At 41.1% G+C, this 18,700-nt stretch overlaps 1 long non-coding RNA gene across 1 annotated transcript; it reads right to left on the reverse strand.

Annotated features, from left to right (window-relative positions):
• Positions 1 to 816: 816 nt before the first annotated feature.
• LOC129014490 (uncharacterized) lies at positions 817 to 11,617 on the reverse strand. The gene is made up of 3 exons (XR_008494233.2): positions 11,431 to 11,617; positions 1,726 to 1,951; positions 817 to 1,090 (listed from the first exon to the last, which is right to left on the reverse strand). It is a non-coding gene; the product is annotated as an uncharacterized LOC129014490 (long non-coding RNA).
• Positions 11,618 to 18,700: the final 7,083 nt, after the last annotated feature.

An 18,700-nucleotide genomic window follows, 5' to 3' on the forward strand; every position in this document is an offset into this window, starting at 1 on the left:
CATGTTTTTTAAAGGTACATTTTTTAGTTTGGTCTCTAATCTTCCTCTACTTGAGAACAGTCACCCTCTATTAAAAAATGATTTCATAATTTGTACTTTTCACTGTCAGACTGATCTTCCCTTCATTTAGTTCAAATTACTGAGCTTCTATTGTGTTGAGCTACTCTTTCACCCTTAAGTTTCAAAAATGCCCTTTTCTGTCAAATCTTATTTAGGCGGGTTAACAGAAGAATATGACTATACATAGACTGTTGACACCCAATAGATGACCTTGGATATGGGCTTTGAGATAATTAGCAAAAAGAGAATTGACAGAAACCAACTGCTTCCAAGATAGCACAGGGTCACAATCAAAAGAAGGGTAGCAGAAATTGAATAGACAAGCTGATCAAAGACAGAAAATTACCAAGTGACCTGGATTTTTAAAGAAAATCATTGGGCACCTGTTATTCATTCAATAGTAATTCCACGGGTGTGTATTGAGCAACTACTGTATTATTTGCACTATTCTAGGCGCTGGTAATACAGCAAAATGAGACAGGGTCACTCACATGCTCTAGTCTAGCGGGTAAGTGTCGGGGTAGGAGTAATGGTAGGACACATGAAAATGCATTGTTCCTGGGAGGGAGGGTGGCAAATTTAGTTTTGGATTCATGTGTCTGATACTTGGTACTTGTAGTATATCCCAGTAGGACTGCTCAGTAGTTGTTGATTTCCCTATTAGAGATGGTTGAGCTGGTGCCACATGGACAGCTGCTAGTGATCCTGCAGAAGGGATGGCACCTTAGACTCTCAGATGAGCTCACAGAGCATATGTATGAATGACACCGTGTTTATTCCCACAATTCTTCCATGGTATCTTCTCTTCAATAATGCTCATGGAAGGGGATGGGAGATTCTGTGAGCATCCAAGCCCTTGGCCACAGCACCCTCCTCTCAGAAGCAGAAATCATGAAGGAGATGCCTCTTTCCTGTAACCCAGGTTATGAAGGCAATTAAAATGTTCCATGGCTTATTTCCTGCCTTTCCATACCACTTTGCAGATTGACATCTGAAATGGTCTCCAATCTGGCAGCTGTCTTCTAATTATCTAAAATGAAAGAAAGGAGAAATGTTTGTATTTCTTAGGAAAAGAATGCACACTGCTTCTTAAAAAAAGCAAAGACATCAAGGGAAAACAGATTCATTGCTTTGGTAAATTTAAAACGATCATTTTTTTCCTTGTTACCAAATCACAAAGTCATCACAGAAAATTCAGGCAATACAGATAAGGAAAATACAATAAAAATCACCTGTGATTACACCATCCTGACATAACTGTTAGCAACATTTTGGTTTTCCAATTTTTTTCTATGAACATATTGAGACATATTTCATAATAGTATGTTTATACTAAGCATACTATTCTGTAATCTTTTTTCATTTAATAATTGTAGTCAGTATGTTTTGTTTCATCAGTTTGGAGGTACAAATGAATTAACAATACTTTTAAAATTGAAGTTAAATTAATTTGTGGCTCTAATATATAAGAATATCTCTCTTTCATTTCTCTTATCCATCTATCTATCCGTCTATCTATCTATCTATCTATCTATCTATCTATCTATCTATCTATCTATCTATCTATCATCTATCTACCTTTCTATCTATCATCCCAAGGGTATTTATTTAACTTTAGGAGTCAGTCTTTGTCACTGTCCTGCCATGGAGAAAGGACCAGAAAACCTGTGCAGTCGGTGGAACAGCTCCATTATCTTGGCCATTGTTGCTCTTGTTGCCACATGGTATTGCTCCAGTGTTGTTTTCTGACCACTACCAAAAGACTTGAAGTAATGCGGACACACTTGTCATGGGCGCTGGTGGTTCTGCAGCCTGGCATAGTTATGGTCCACTGAGGTAAGTGTTTTTTGGACTAATGCACCTGTCAGCTCAAGAATAATTTCTCTGGATGCTGTTGGAGAGGAAAGAGGAAGATGTTTTACCTATATCATCACATTCAGCTGGGTTGTACCATAGGTGCAGGCTCCTACACACACACACACACACACACACACACACAGAGTTGCAGGTTGGGTTATTTAGAAGAAGATAGTAAGATGGAGTTCAAGGTATAAGATGTTTATTGGGGATCAACACCTGGGAAAGGAAGAGGAAAGAGGCAGGATTGGACAGAGGGAGAAGTTGAATGGCAATTCAGGCCTGAAAAAGCCAACATCAACCTCTCAGAACTGTCCGATGTAGGGATGAAATGGCTGAAGCTTTATGTGCCTGTCTCTCTCAGTCACTGGATATGAGCTGTCCCAGGGAAGGACATGATCTTGGGCAAGGTAGCTCTCTGAAGCTGAGGCACACCCTAAAGGAGTTCTCACTTCCTCCAGAGCTGGACAGCAAGTCCTTCCTTGAAGGGAGATCTGGGTGATGCATCTCTGGTCCACCACAATCCATAGCCTCCTTAGCTCTACTTCTTCATATATTTTGGGGGAGCAGCTCCTCCTGGATACCTGGATCTCTCTCTGATGGAAAACTTAGAAGAGGGAGTTTAATAGGATGAACTACAGTCTCTGTCGCTGCAGTTGTTCTTGGGGCTGGAATTGATATTCATTGTCTCCCTTCTCCACTGTTCATTCTAGATTCCTCTCAATCTCATGACCAGATCTTCTAGGCTCAGTGGCTTGAACCAGATCCTGAGGGGTCTGAGACCTTGGTAGCCATGCCCTTCTCAGGAAGGGTTGTTGTATCTGCTCATTTAACTCATAATTGGGCAAGGGAAGACCAAAAGATGCCCAAATGAATTACTGGGTGTGATTCATTCATATTCTTCCTTGCTCCCGTTGTGTAGAAATAGTCTTACCTTAGTCCATGAGCAGGGACAGTTACCCTACTAGGATGGTGACTCTTCTTTTTGCCTACTTGCCTTTGAATATAAGGAGCCCAGGGTGTCCAGGAAGTAGCTTATAGTTCAATAGGGCTTTTGCTGCTCCCATGGTAAGTGTCCCCTGTCTGGAGACCAGACTTCTCTATCCCTGTAGAGCACATGCCCTATATGCTCTATAGGGATAGAGGTCTGGTCTCCAGAGAGGGGACAGGAAACCCAAATTTCCTAAGTAGGTCATTGGGAATGATGGTAAGGGGAGTCATTCCTATTTCAACACCCTGGTTCCCAGACCCATGTATTCCTTCTACTCGGGAGACAGTGCCACGTAAAGTTCTTTGATTCAACATCAATATGGCATCCTGGAGGATGGATCTCATTCTTTCAGAGATTTGCTTCTGAGATGACACTTCTCCTGTGCCTTCAGTAGGCTTATCAAATACTGTGTCAGGCCTGCAGCTCTGGGTAGTTGTAGAATAGGATATGACAAGTGGAATTTGTGACCATAGACCCACCTCTATACCTGGTGCAGAAGGAATGCCTCACCATGAAACACCAAGTGACCATGTGTCTGGATCTGTCCACCATTAGTTAGGTTCTATCAGAGCTGCCAAAACCTAAGACCAAGTTGGCCCAGCCATTTGTTGTAACATGGAAGTGGTATATCCTGGAATGAGCATGAGCAAGACCAATAGGCATTCCAGCTCTTCCAGAGCCCTGTAGCATGCCAGGAGATGGTTTTCAAATGGTATCTAATTTTCCAGGGTAGATGACATGGCCTTGTTCTAGAACCCTAGCTTGTGGCATCTACCACTGCTGTAACAAGAGTCCGTCCTCAGTTTGTATCACAACTCTAATCTTACCCCTAACCTCAGGGGCAGATGGCATAACTTTGCTCTTGAATCCCAGGGGCCTGTACTGTGATTCTTCCAGTGGAGCTTGCCACTAACTCCAGAAGATGTCTTGCCCACGCTTGATACCTCCATGACCACAGGTCTGTGGGATCCTATGGCCTGTGTGGCAGGGCTGCTTTCACTGTAGCTTGCGTCTGCTGCAGAACTCCTTCCTGCTCTGGGCTCCACCCAAGCTGGCTGCTCTTTGGTCACCAGATATAGGGGTTGGAACAATAGTCCTTATTCCTGGGTGTATGGAATTTTCCGATCAAACTTTTTACAATGGTGGAAATATCCTATACCCACGTTGTTAATGCGGTAGCCATTAGCGACTTCTGGCTATTAAGCAATGTGGTTAGTACAACTGAGGAACTAAAATTTAAATTTAAATTTAAACTTGCCTAGCTGCATGTGGCGAATGGCTACTGAACTGGACATTGTAGATGTAGAATATCCTGCCTTCAGAACCCAAAAAAGCTCATCAGGTGTTGTGCTTCCTTCTTTGTGGTAGAAAGTACAAAAGGCAATAACTTATTTTTAACTTTAGGGAAGGGATGCCCCAACATGTCCTTGATCTCTATTCTCTTAAACTTTTACTAAAGTAGTGGCCTCTGGGTTTATCTCCCAACTTACGGAGTGCATATGTCTTACGAAGTCTAAGTGATAGCTACTTCTTGTGTATGTAATACAATCAGCATATTATCCATGTGATGGATCAGTGTAATGTGAGATGTCCAGATGGTTCGGATTTTTTTGATTTGTAGTATGATAAAGTACAAAGAGTTAACATAGTCCTGGGGGAATATAGTAAATAAATAATGTCCATCTTACACAAATGCAAATTGTTAATGATTTTTTCTATTAATTCAATCACCAAATCAATAGCCCCAGACCATGTATATGATGCTGTATTAATTTGCTCTAGTAGATACCATATCTGACATAGTGGCTCCAGTTGGGCTACTATTGGGTCAAGCTTGTGATAGTTTACATCACAGATTAGCAAATTACAGCTTTTGCTGCCTGTTTTTGTAAATAAAGTTTTATTGGAACACACAGCCATGTTAATGTGCTTGTATACTGTCTGTGGCTACTTTCACACTATAGTGGGAGAGTTAAATTATTGTGACAGAGCCTGTATAGGCCACAAAACCTGAAATATTTACTGTCTCTTTATAGAAAAAATTTGCCAACTCCTGGTTTACATTAATTGTTCAGGATCCATGTAGTTTTTGTAGGGGCCAGAGTGGTGAATTAAGAAGAGATATGGGGTCAACTACTCTTTGATTCTTTAGATCTTTAAGAGTAGTCTAGACTGGGTGCAGTGGCTCACACTTATAATCCCAGCACTTTGGGAGGCTGATCACTTGAGGTGGAGGATCACTTGAGCCCAAGAGTTTGAGACCAGCCTGGGCAACATAGGGAGACCTTGTTTCTACAAAACACAAAACAAAAAAATTAGCCAGGTGTGGTGGCACGTGCCTGCAGTTTTAGCTACTTGGGAGGCAGAGGTGGGAGGATCGTTTGAGCCCAGGAGTTCGAGGTTGCAGTGAACTATGACCATGCTATTGCACTTCAGCCTGGGTGACACAGTGAGTGAGACTCTACGTTTAAAAAAAAAAAAAAAAGTAGCTTTAATTTTCACCTTTCCCACACAACACCTCTCCTCTTCTGTATTCTGGTGTATGCAACTGCTACCTATACATCTGTACATTTGGCACTGGGGAAATGACCATCAGGTTAATCTGTGGGCCTAGTGGATCCACTATAGGCCAGACTTTGGCTATGTTTCCATATATACCTGTCATCCATATGTCCCCACTCTAACAGGGGTTCATGGTAGCACTCCAGATCTCCAGGTATCAGCTCAGGTCTTCAAACCTTATGTCTCATAGTCCTGCCTATTCTCCTTCCCCCAGTGTGGTTTAACCCCAATAAGTGGCAATAGGTCCCTTTGTAGGAAGGATCAGAGCAATCATTATAGTTAGTGTATACGTACTGTGCTATCTGGGCAGCCTCTTTAGTCAATGGGTTCTAGATCTGAAGACTTGTTTAGGTATGGGAACTGCATAAGATACCATGCTTTTTTGGGGTGACGAGGTGACCCTAGTCTTCTAGTTATTCATCTTTTATTTTTTTCTGCTGCTACAAACTCAGTGGTACTCATCTATTTTGCCTCTAAGGATTCAGTGTTCTACTAACCATCCATATAACTCTCTACAGTTCAGGCTTCTTGGCTGCCATGCCAACTTTGCCATTAACTGATTACCATTACTATAATCCTCTATTTTTAAGCTGTTAACCACTACCATTTGTCCTCTATTGTTTTGAGGTCCCATCATCTCCATTGCTAGTAGAGAGCCAAGTTCCATAATAGCCTCTCCTACCATCACCTCTGGCCTACAGAGGAGCATCACAACGGCATGTTAGTACTGGTACCCCTCTCACCAGCACATTTACCAGCACATAGTCTTGGTAAATGGTGTGTCCTGTGGGTCTTTCAATGCAATGTAATCACTACGCATGGCTTCTGGCCATGCATAGTGTCTCCATTTCAGCTAACCACTTCCATGCGTCTTTAAATCTCTTCCTCTACCATTTGCCATGGCATTCTCAGCGTTACAACTTTGATCAGGGAGCACAATCATTTTCCTCATGTTTCCAGGAGCCATTTTCATAGCAAGCTTGTACCATCTCCTGGGGTCCTTGCCAAGGTGTTAAATTCTGTATCTTAGGAGACCCAACTTCAAGTGAATGAACACTTCCCTATTTTAAGTTTATATTTCAGTCATCTTGATTAAGCACCATCAGAATCCAGTCCCAAATGTACTACCCTGGTACATGCTGGTATGTGATAGAACATGCTGGCTAAATTTGCAGCTCTTTGGGGATATAACCCCTTTCCTTCATTATTAGGCCCAGTATATTCTCAGCTGGGTAATGCTGTGATTTAACCATAGTTATAGGCCTAAAGGCCAGGAGGGGTGGTGGGGCAAATCTTATAGCATTGCTGGGAAGAGGTCTTTGGGTTGTCTTCCAGAATGAGGTGGAAAGAGAAGTGCTAGCATTTAGTAGGGAAGGTGGGTTATTTTTGCAGGCTCAGAAAATTTAGAGGAGTCTATGGAGTCAAAATGTTCAGGGCATCCTCCCAGATGTCTCTATGTCATGTCAGGTCCTAGGTTTTCCCAAGTAGGACCCTGAGCTTGACATAACAAATCTGCATTTGTTGGGCAAGTTTAGTTACTTGGACCATTAAACCCTGGCCTTAATCCTTGGATTCTCTGTCCTTGCACTGCGGGAGATAAGGACTTTTTATGTTACCAAAGAGGTCCTCTGGCTTTTTCTTTTTTTTTTGTTTTGAGACGGAGTCTCGCTGTGTCACCCAGGCAGGAGTGCAGCGCGATCTCGGCTCACTGCAAGTCTGCCTCCCGGGTTCACACCATTCTCCTGCCTCAGCCTCCCAAGTAGCTAGGACTACAGGCGCCCGCCACCACGCCTGGCTAATGTTTTGTATTTTTAGTAGAGACAGGGTTTTGCTGTGTTAGCCAGGATGGTCTCGATCTCCTGACCTCGTGATCCACCCACCTCGGCCTCCCAAAGTGCCAGGATTACAGGTGTGAGCCACCATGCCCAGCCTCCTCTGGCTTTTATACTTGGTTTCCAATTGCTTGTTAATTTCCTTTAGCATCTAGTTTATTTCTGAGGAGCATCAATGCACCTTGGTAATAACCACCTAATCTCATTTTTCTTGTAGTTATTTTTGTCTTTCATGATATATTGCACTGATGGATGGTAGGAGGCAATTTGTACATTGTCTTTCTTTTTATTAAACATCAAATTAATTTTATAATTACTTTTGTGGATTGGTCTTCCCTGGTTTGTGAGTTCTCAAGGTCAAGGTCAGATCACATTCAGTTTTGTATAAATGTCTTTTAAATAAGTGCGTGAGATATTTTGTGGGCAGGTGGTTTTTGGAGGTCTCTTAAATTTTATCATGGATTACTATATCTATTACCTATAAGTAGGAGTAGCTTAACATGTATTATAAAAGTTCTATAAAAGCATTAATAAAAAGAATTCTGCCTATTTTGTTCTCAAATCAAATTAGATGTGGACCCATAATATTATCATTTACTGGACTCTTCAAGGTAATAAAAGTCAGTCTCAACCTGGATGAAAGTTGAAGTCTTCTAGAATGTTCTAAGTCACTCAAAAGATAATGCTTTTTAAAATAAAGACTAAAATAGATTTTGAGATGTTAATGCCATGTGGTTTCTCTGTAGTATGACTTTTAAATAATAGCGATTGCTAATATTAAAAAAGTATCTAGTATGTGCCAGGCACTTTGGAAGTGTATTAACTCATTTAATCCTCATAACAATCCCATGAAGAGATTACTGTCACTATTTCCATTTTTTAATGAGGAAACTGAGGCACAGAAAATTCATAGTTTCCCGAAGTTCACAGTGTAACTCAATAGATTTTGAACTCAGGTGGTTTGCTCCAGAGCTGTACGATGTCTATGCTATATTTTAAACAAAATTATCCAACACATAAAAAATAGTTCTCATTAAAAAATATCTAGAGCCTATTAAGAAAAATTTATGAACTCATATAATTTTCAGAAAGTCTACGTGGTTTGTGGAATTTTTTTTTTTAACATTGTAAAATCCAGATTTAAAACAAACCTCTGTTGGGCACAGCAGCTTACGCCTGTAACCTCAGCATTTTGGGATGCCGAGGCGGGGGATCACTTGAGGCCAGGAATTCAAGACCAGCTTGGGCAACATGGTGAAACCCCATCTCTACTAAAAATACAAAAATTAGCCAGGCAGGGTGGTGCATGCCTGTAATCTCAGCTACTAGGGAGACTGAGGCAGGAGAATCGCTTGAATGTGGGAAGTGGAGATTGCAGTGAGCCAAGGTCGCACCATTGCACACCAGCCTGGATGACAGAGCGAGACCTTTTCTCAAAACAACAACAACAAAAACAAAAAACGGAAAAAACCCCAAACCTCCTACAACATAGAAAAATTCTTGTCTCAGTGTGGTGATAGATCTATTGAAGTATCCTTTCAGCCAAAGGTACATCCTTTGTCTCATTGATGTCTTGACTTAAAGACTGAAAGTGATGTGCAGCACCCGGGAGGGATGATGAACCATATCCCTTCCTTTTATTAATGTCCAAACCTGCCCTCAGTGCCTCTGGCCTCTGCACCGGCTCTTTCATGTAATCACACATATCATTTGGTCACCAAGCTGATCTGTGTCCCACTAACAGCCATTTGGGGATGATAATTAGGACTTAGTGCATGGCCCTTATTCTAACAGGACTGACCCAGCTGTAACATACCATAAATGCAGCCCGACAGAAGCCTGAAAATTGGTTCTGGTTGATTGTCTTTACATGGTCCTATGACTCATTGCTTAATTTCTTCCCGATGCTTTTACCATAAAGTTTCTGTAGCCTATAATTTTTGTAAAAAATGTATCTAATTCTTGGTGTTATAAAAGGTTTCTGGTAAGTAATCACATTTATTGGACATCTCAATCCTAAGACTGCATTTATAGTTATTACCCATTTTTAAAAACAGATGTGACAGGCTTAGTTTCTTTGTTTGGTGTTTTTATCAATATAAAATATATGGAATACCTATGATGTGAGAAATACATAAATGTAATTCTGTCTGCCTTCCCCTTGTATCAGGTACTCATTCTGTAACAGTCTCTTTTAGAAGATTGGTCTCCCTGTTTATCATACTGTGGTCAGATGTAGCACTTTTGATGTAGATCCCAGAGCAGCAATAATGCTGAAAACATTTCCAATTCTTATGTTTTTTTCAACATGAGGCAGAATCTTAGCACCTGCTCTAGCCAGCTGCTTTCAGCTCTTACCCACCTCTGTGTGTATCTCCGTGAGGCTTATGGACATCATAAACACTGATAATTTGCATTGAATGCCATTGTGGACAGCTACACTCCAGCCACTGTTCTTCCCCATCTAGTTCCACTCTCCAATCCAAAGTTTCATACCATCTTTGAGAAGGTTAGCTCCCCAAAGACAAAGTTATTCTATCACTGTGTCCTCAGGACCCAGAACAGTGCCCAGTATGTGGCAAAGGGTCAGTGATTGCTGAACCAAACGTGGCACATCCACAGAAACATGCTATTTACTTCTTTTTTCATTTTCACAGGAGTCTTGATTATTATCATTGTCATAGGTTTATTACTTGGAATATCTTTTTAGTTAACTATATATTTTCTTCTAAAAATAACATGCATTACTTATAGACATTTTGGAAAACAGAAAACATTTAATAAGAGTGAATACACATAACCTCACACATTAACACTATTTTTGATTTGGTATCATCATTTCTAGATGGTTTGAATACTGTTTTTCACTTGGTATCATGTTGGGAACATTCTCTTTTACCATTAAATAGTCTTCTAGAATAATTTTTAATTGTTGCCTGCAGATTTAATCATGTAGAATATAATTGCTTCCCCTCGTCCTTCCACATCCGCTGTCCATGTTTCTCCAGCCTCTGTACCTGGTTCTTTGCCTCTGGAGGCTGAACTCATGGACCACATCAAGGCGATCCTGTGCCTTTCAGCTTCCTCTTGGATTTGGGAAATGGGAAGCCCTGACAGGAGATGGGAGGGAAGGGAGGAAGAAAGGAGATAAAGGGCAGGTATTTTATTTCTTTGACTCTCTCCCTGGCAGGTCACCTCAGGTTGGCTAGGTCTTTCCACCAGGCACTCTACTGGGTTCTCTCCTTCTGAGATCCAGTAACTATTCCTCCCCTCATCCTTTTAGGCTAAGGAGTTTCAGCCAGGATTACTACACTCTCTGTTGTGGTTTTTCCACACACATCTTTGTAAACATTCTCTTGAATACCCTGTAATGTTATCTTTTCCTGTTGAGAACTTGACTCATCTATACCAGAGTTTAACTAATTTTCTGGGATTGCATCATTATAAATATTATTTCAGTTGAACCTACTTGTACCTAGATCCTGGTGCTTATTTCTGATTTTTTTCAACGGATAACTTCTACAAATAGAATTACTTGGTCAAAAATTAAAAGAAAATTACAGATCCAAATTGCCTCTCAATGTGAAATATTTACTGTAGGTAGTTACTTGCTATTTGTTTTGGAAAGTCCAGCATCTAAATCTTATTCTTGTTGTGGGTGTCCCTTAAAGTTTTAATATTGTTGATAAGCCAGGCCCTGTCTCATGTTAGAAATGAAGGAAGCAGATATTTCCTCCTTCTGCTCCTTGGCAACAAAATCTAGGGTACATCAAGCAGGTTTTGCCATTGGATGCTCTATTGGGCCATTTTTTGGCATTGCTATAAAGAAATACCTGAGACTGGGTAATTTATAAGAAAAGAGGTTTAGTTGGCTCACAGTTCTGCAGGCTGTACAGGAAGCATAGTGGCATCTGGTTCTGGGGAGGCCTCAGGAAGCTTCTGATCTTGGTGGAAGGCAAAGGAGGAGCCAAAGCAGGAGCAAGAGAAAGAGTGGGGAGGTGCTACACATTTTTAAACAACCAGATCTCACGAGAACTCACTATCGTGAGGACAGTATCAAGAGAATGGTACTAAACCACTCGTGAGAAATCCATCCCCATGATCCAATCACTTCTCACCATGCCTCACCTGCAACATTGGGGATGACAATTCACCCTAAGATTTGGACAGGGACACACATCCAAACTGTATCAGTTGCTCTTGCTCTGGACTTGAATCTGAGAGGGATATAGCTCTGAAGACATGGGGGATACTTAGAGGTTACACACAGAGAGGTAGGATGTTGCAAGTGCAGTGGCAGCGGTTACCATGGGAGCAGAAACCACTGCATTGTTGAGCGTTCCATGCAGGCGGCCCAGCTGTTGTCCTGGCTGAATATGCCCTTGCTTTGTGACCAAAGCTCTCATGGTTCCTATCTATGCTCTAAGACTGGTTCTTCAGTTCCTCATCACTTCTTTATGAACTGACCCTGTGGTCATTATGAAATGCCCCTCTTTATTTTTAAAAATACTCTTTTTTCTGAAGTTGACTTTGTCAGATATTAATATAGCCTCTCTAGCCTTCTATGCTTAATGTTTTCATGGCATGTTTTTCCATCTTCTTTTAAATGATCTATAGTTTTATATTTAAAGTAGATTTCTTAAGATCTACTCTGTTAGCAAATTTCAAGTATACAAACAATGTTGTGAACTATAGTCATATTGCTATGTATTAGAACTTCAGAACTTATTCATCTTGCATAGCTGAAACTTTGTGGATCTTAAATGTTTTCACTACCTGCACACACACACAAACACAAGAATGGTTTTATGTGATATATATGTTAATTAGTCTGATTGTGATGATTTAATGATGTATACATATATCAAAACATTAAGTTGTGTACCTTAAATATATAGAATTTTTATTTCCAATTGTATCTCAATAATGCTGGAAAAATGGATTTCTTGTTATTCTCCCATGGCTGGAAGCAGGTAGTTGTCTTCCTGTCACTTTTATGAACTGCTTTGCTCCTCCTTGTAAGTTTCTTATCTGTTTCATCAGCTAGAGTTCATTTCTATGGTTTGCAGTCAAGAAACTTGACTGGTACAATATTGGTACTGGGAGAAGCCGGTAAGTAACAGATCATCAGGGAAAATTGGGGAATCTAGGCTTGCTAAGTGGGGAAAAAGATGGTAAATCCCTTTGTATTAGGGAATGGTCTTCTGGTAGCACAGGGCATGCAGTGGTGAAACAGTCTCTTGTGATCACCTGGAATGAAGAGCTCATTAAATGCAAAGTTTTGAGAAGTCAAATGGCTTTGGGATGGAGGAGTATAAAAAGGGTGAACATTTGAAATATTGTGGGATGGTCTGACATAGCCAGACCTCACGGGAAGGGAGACAGTAGGATAAATATCACAGCCTTCTGCTCCAACCCCTCTGGGACTGTCATGTTAGGGCTCCCACTTTTCCTGATTTGTTATATTTTGAGTACTCTCTGATTGTGTAAAGTACACAATAAATTTCATGTTGTAGATACTGGATTTTGTTAATTTCTTTTGATGAGTCATGTTTCTTTCCTTTTAGCACACAATTAACCTGGTTAAATATGAGCTCCAAACTATTTTTGGTTTTTAACCAGTTCCAAACTCTCTTTAGGTTCTTTACCTCTAGCTGAGGTGCTTTGAGTCTGCTCCATGCATGTGTGATTCAGGAGCCAGCCAGAGATGTGGGCAGGCAGAATTTGGGTATCCCCCTCCTGGCTGTTTTTCCTCCCAAATTTCCCTTTTCTTCAGTGACTGCGGTTGCTCAGGACTCAGTACTCAGATTTCTAAGGCCAGAAAAAATGTGTTTATTTTTCACTGTACCTGCTGCTCTGTGCAAGCTAACTGAACCTACCCCCAGGCTAGAAGCAGCAGCATGGAGTACCTACTCCATGTAATGTCTTCACTGGTGCATGGACTCCTCCCTAGACTCTACCTGCCTTCCATCACCCTCTTGTGCCTCCATGTAGCTGCTTCTTATACTGTGTCCATATTTTACAGTAGCTGTCTGTAAAGGGGTTTATTCTGATAGAATCTTTATTTGGCCATTACTGGAAGCTCAGTCTTTGTTTTTAAAACATCTCTTTTTTTTCTTCATATTTCTAGAATGTCCCTCCCTACTTATTAAGGATGCACTATGACCTTCAAAATGTTTTCAAGCTTGCGGTGAAAATCTGAGCCCCTGAATGTTACATGTTGAGGGGGCATTAAAGATTGTTTAGCTGAACTTCATTGCACAGATGAAGAAACTGAGGCCTTGAGGAGGCAAGTAATGTATCCGCAAAGAGGAGCGGTCCTGCCTGGGAAGATGAGCGGCACGTGGGTTTTCTGAGAAGAGACACATCTGAAGAGTGAAAGGTAATTTTTAAAACCTGTTGGGGAGAAACTTTTTCTTTGGTGCCTCTCTGCAGCAGTGATAAGGGTATTATAGATTTGAAAGCTTGAAATGAGGAAGAGAAAGGATTTCTTTGGAAATCTTGTCTGAAACTGCCATAAATTTTAGAAACATCCAGTTGGAAAACACATCAAACATGTCCTTTCTGAAGCAGGTTGTCACATTTCATCACCATGGCTGGTTTTCTATTTCAGTCTCTGTCTCCTAAAGCAGCTGTATTCGTGCTGAAGTGAGATTCAGGATGTGAAACAGAGGATGACATGTGTTGCCTCAAGTTAGAAGCCTTTACCGAAAGGTTTAAAGGTCCTCACAGTCTTTGTTTGCTTGTCTGTTTAAATAAGAACATACACTGTTCTCCCCAATGTCCTCCTTCCCCCATCCCTCTCAGCTCTTCCAGTCCATCAAAACTGACAGAATTTGAAAATGATGACCTCAGTCTAGTTTCTTGCTAGTAGTCATTCTTTATGCCAAAGCTGAATGTAGACACCTTATTTATCAGAAACTTTGGTGGATTAGATGGTGAAAATGTCTTAAATTTATGCTTTCTGAATTTTGGGGGTTATTATTTAGATTCCAGAACCATAAGAGCAAGTTAAAGGAGCAAGAGAAAAAAAGAAGCCAAACCAAGCAAAGAGCCCCAAAGCAGGGAAGGGGGTGAACATGCTATTAAACCCAAGTGCCCTACAAGTAGAAGGGGAGGATAACAAAGGATAAAACACAAAATTCCTAAATTTCTTCAGTGTAATTTGTGGGAGATTGTGCCTTGAAATAGGAAAAATGTGAATTTTTAAAAAGTGGCCTCATTTAAGTTTGGCAACCTCTTATCTGGAGTTACTTGCCCAGTAGCATGGGCTAATTTAAGTTTGGCAACCTCATATCTGGAGTTACTCGCCCAGTGGCATGGGCTAACCTGTGAGGGGTGAGGCGCTGTCTTGGAAGTATTCCTGGAACCTGAGAGCCATTTGTTCACCTCAAGAACCACGAATCCAAACACACACACACAATCAAACAAAACCATCTAGGTAGGGCTTTATTAAATGAGTAAAGAGGGGGTTGATTAATATACCTGGAAGGATGCATTTCCTCACACATAATCACCAGAACACAAGCATCTGTGAAATCTCTTCCTGCTCGGAGGTTGAAGGCTGTCTCAGTGGCGTGGGTGGGAGTTCTCAGGCTCAGCATTTTGTTTGAATGCAGCATGTATAGAAGGCACTTACCGCAGGGGCACCCACCAAGGTGCATCTGTGTGTAGCAGGATGGATGAATGGTTGAGTGAATATATAACTCACTGTCAGCCTGTAATAGCATCTAGTGACTGCTCTTCTGGGGTGGGTTCGTGCAAGTAACCCCACAGGTACAAGTCTTTTATTTGGAGATCAGGAGGTCAGGAAGTAGCAATTGAACACAAAATGGTTTTCTCTGAAATCAGTTATTAAAAATAAACTGTTGCCATCACGAACTTTCTCATTTTAAGTGGAACTGACACTATGACCAAATAATTGGTCTTAATTGCAGGCCTGGTGTCAGATTTAATAAAACACTCAAACTGCAAATCCGTTAAAGATACAGCTAGTTCCTCTCTTTCACAAGATAGAACTTTCATATCCTTTAGTACCTGATTACTGTTGCTTGTATTTTTCTTTAATATAATATTTCCTGCTTTTTAATAAAAGAGCTGTCATTTCTAATAAAAATTGAAAAAAATCATCCAGGGAAATAACACAATCATCGGTATAATAGGCTGAAACATACCGCATAAACATTCGTCTTCAAAAACTTGAAATAGAAGCTTGACCCTAAGCTGGACGTTGTGCTGGGTTTGTAACTTACCATGGAAAATGGGAAAAAGAGTTGGAAAGAGTCCTCATCTCTGAGGTTCCTGAAGATCCCCTTGTCTTCAGAAGGCCTCCCCCTTAACATGAATAGTGAATTTTAAAAATCTTGGCTGACTAGAAGCTAAGTACCCTTTCTATTTTTGAAGAAATGGAAATGGGCTCCTTCTTTTGTGATCATATGGTAGAGTGAATTTGCAATATTCTACACCTCCCTCATTAGAATTATGTACATCCAGGCCCTTTGTCTTGTGACTTTGCAGTGCCTCCCATTACAGTGAGGAGAGTGTATTTCTCTACTCTACTGATGTTGGGATTGGGCTCATGACTTGCTTTGGCCCATGGAATACAGGTGGAAGTGGTAGTACGCCAGTTTGGGGCCAGGGCCTCAAGAGGCATCATCATGTGTTTCAGCTTGTGCTCTTGCAGTAATTACATTGTACACAAGTAAAACATGCCCCTTATAGTCTCTGGCCCAAGGAGGATGAGAGACACATGGAGCACATCTGATCCAGACCTGTAGTCTGAAGCAGAGCTACCACAGCTCACCTGTAGTGAGACAGAAGAATAAATGCTTGTTGTTATAAGCCCTTGAGTTTTGGGGTGGTTTGTTATGCAGCATTATTGTGGCAATAGCTGACTGTTACAGATATCTAGCAAGATATAACGTGGGCCTATGACCTAATTGTGGCCAATCAACTATTTCTGACTGAATCCTTAGAACTTGAAGGAGAGGGGGCCAGAGAGCCATTATTCCTGGTGGCTGTGACCAAGTTAGAGTCAAGGAGCATGGTACTGTTTAGCGGTAGCAAAGCCCTGCAGAGACATGGTTGATGGCTAGAGTCAACAGTGCTAGTGCTGGGTTCTGAGCAGATTGTTCTCAGGGTAGGGTCTTCATTATGTTTCATTGCCCTTAGTGTCCACTCACATCTTGTTTGCCAGGCTTTCTTTGATTCTTTGAGTTGCTCAATATTCTTTGGGTAAATTCCTTTTCTTCTTACGTTTACCAGTGATACCTTTCTTATTTGCAAACAAAGAACCCTGACTAGTACACCATGAATTGGGAAGAAACTTGGTTCTCTCATGATTATATTCCTTTTGCATAGCCACATAATATATGTAACACAATCTTAGATTATCTCATGTAATCTTTCTAATACACCTATCCCTGGTAAAGCAGGGTGGTTCAGAGCTGGCATCTCACACTACAGGATTTGCTGTCTCTGCAAATTATCGTCTTGTTGGGCAAATCACTTAACCTCCCTGTGCCTTAGTTTCCTCATATCAAATTAGGGATAAAACAATACATATATAAAGAGTTTGTGTGCAGCTGAAAGGCATTTAAAATAATACCCATTCCATGCTAAGTTCTCAATAAGTATTAACTGTATTAGCAGTAGAGATGATGATGATGAGATGATGAGATAATGAAGGTGATGATGATGACAATTGCTGTCATCTGTGATAGCAATGATCTGTGATGCTTGTTCTAACTCACATAGATGTAAGTGGTCTAGAGCTGGGGTCTACTGTCTTCTCCCAGCTTTCCATCATTTCAAAGCTTTTTATGCATTAATATAATGTAGTGGTTCTGAATCTTTTGTCCTGCATAGCTCACGTGTCTACAGCACTCTCATGGCCGTGCCCAGATTTTGAAAATGCTCTTTTTATGCCATGTGATAGGCGCTCAAACTAATGTTCCTTTTGGTAAACATAAAAAGCTCAAACCTCACCTCTTTTCCTAACATTTTATTCAGATCCCTCTATTCCTCACCCCTATGTTCTCATCTGAGAATTCAAGCTCAGCGCTTTACTGCTTCTGAGGGAATTTGTATTTTGTGTGTTACACTTCTTAGGGGTTGGGGTGGGGAGAAGACTGAGGATGATTATTAGATAATCTAGTTGGAACTACAGGGTAGTGTTTTAACGATGGTAGTAGAAGTGTGTCCTGAGAGAGGACATTGGAAGGTGTGCTTGGAACCAGGGGGCAGCAGAGGGAAGTTCTGGGTGAGGCACCAGCATTTCAGGATGAAGGAGTCCAGAGAAATCCTCACTGCTCCAACATTTTACCTAAGATCTGCCCTGGCAACTGTTTGAGAATGCTGCTGGCACCAAGAAGATTATCGTATGTTTGAGTCTCAGCCCTAAACTCAGGTGTGTGGAATGTCAGTTACTCTATAACCTATAATCCAGAGCCACTTTTCCTCTGATGGTTTTTAAATATTTGGCCATTCTGAAGATTCCTCCTCTAACCCTGCCCCCTTTGGCTTCTGCCTCATGGGCCTGGGTCAAGATTACAGGTATTATTACTCTGTGTCTTTGTCCTGATGGTCCTTTTGGGTGCTGGACTCTGTTACTTCCTGAATATGCTGGGGCTCTGGAAATCTTTGCTGAGTTCTGGGCCCTATGCCTCGGTGCCACACTCCCTGCAGCATTTCTCTCAGTGTCTTGCTTCTTTCTTGGCTCCAGTGCCAAAAAGTGGTATCTAGATCCCTGTTGATTTGGAACACAACCCTCTCTTTCCACTCCTCTTGCATCTTAGGGTCCTTTTCTAGTTGGGGGAAGGGGAGGGTATTCTTGCATGTTTCTGTTGTCTTCTGTCTCCACTGCCCCTCTCTAAGACCCCTTCTCTGCTCCTCTGCTTTTCTTTCTGCTTCCTCCAGAAACCCGTGGAGTTCTCCAGGGCTAGTTTTATTTTTTTGAATAACATACCTTTTCTGGGCCATGAGCAGGGAGCTCTGCTACTGCTTGAATAAAGGGCAGAGTAAATATGGGGAATTCTTTATACCCATTGGTTAGTTATTTCTAGCCACATGAGTGAAACTAAACATGACCCTCTGCAGATTAGTGGAAATCAGCTGTTATCACCACCAGTCAGTTCCCAGACAAGTCAATTTGCTCTGCTGTGCCTCAGTTTCCTCATTTGCAGATGGTATTTCTGCTACTCTTTAAGCTTAAGGCATTGTTATGAGGATGAATAGATTAAGAGATATAAAAATTCTTTGAGAAAGATTAAAAAACTCCCACTACAGATATCCGGAATTAGTAAATGACAGCCTCAGGACTCAGATGAATGCTGGAGTATTTTGTGTTGACTGTGGTATTTCAATTTTGAATTTGTGGAAAAATATAATCACTGAGGAG

The sequence above is a fragment of the Pongo pygmaeus genome, chromosome 16 (assembly GCF_028885625.2).
Source record: "Pongo pygmaeus isolate AG05252 chromosome 16, NHGRI_mPonPyg2-v2.0_pri, whole genome shotgun sequence".
NCBI classification, from domain to species: domain Eukaryota; kingdom Metazoa; phylum Chordata; class Mammalia; order Primates; family Hominidae; genus Pongo; species Pongo pygmaeus.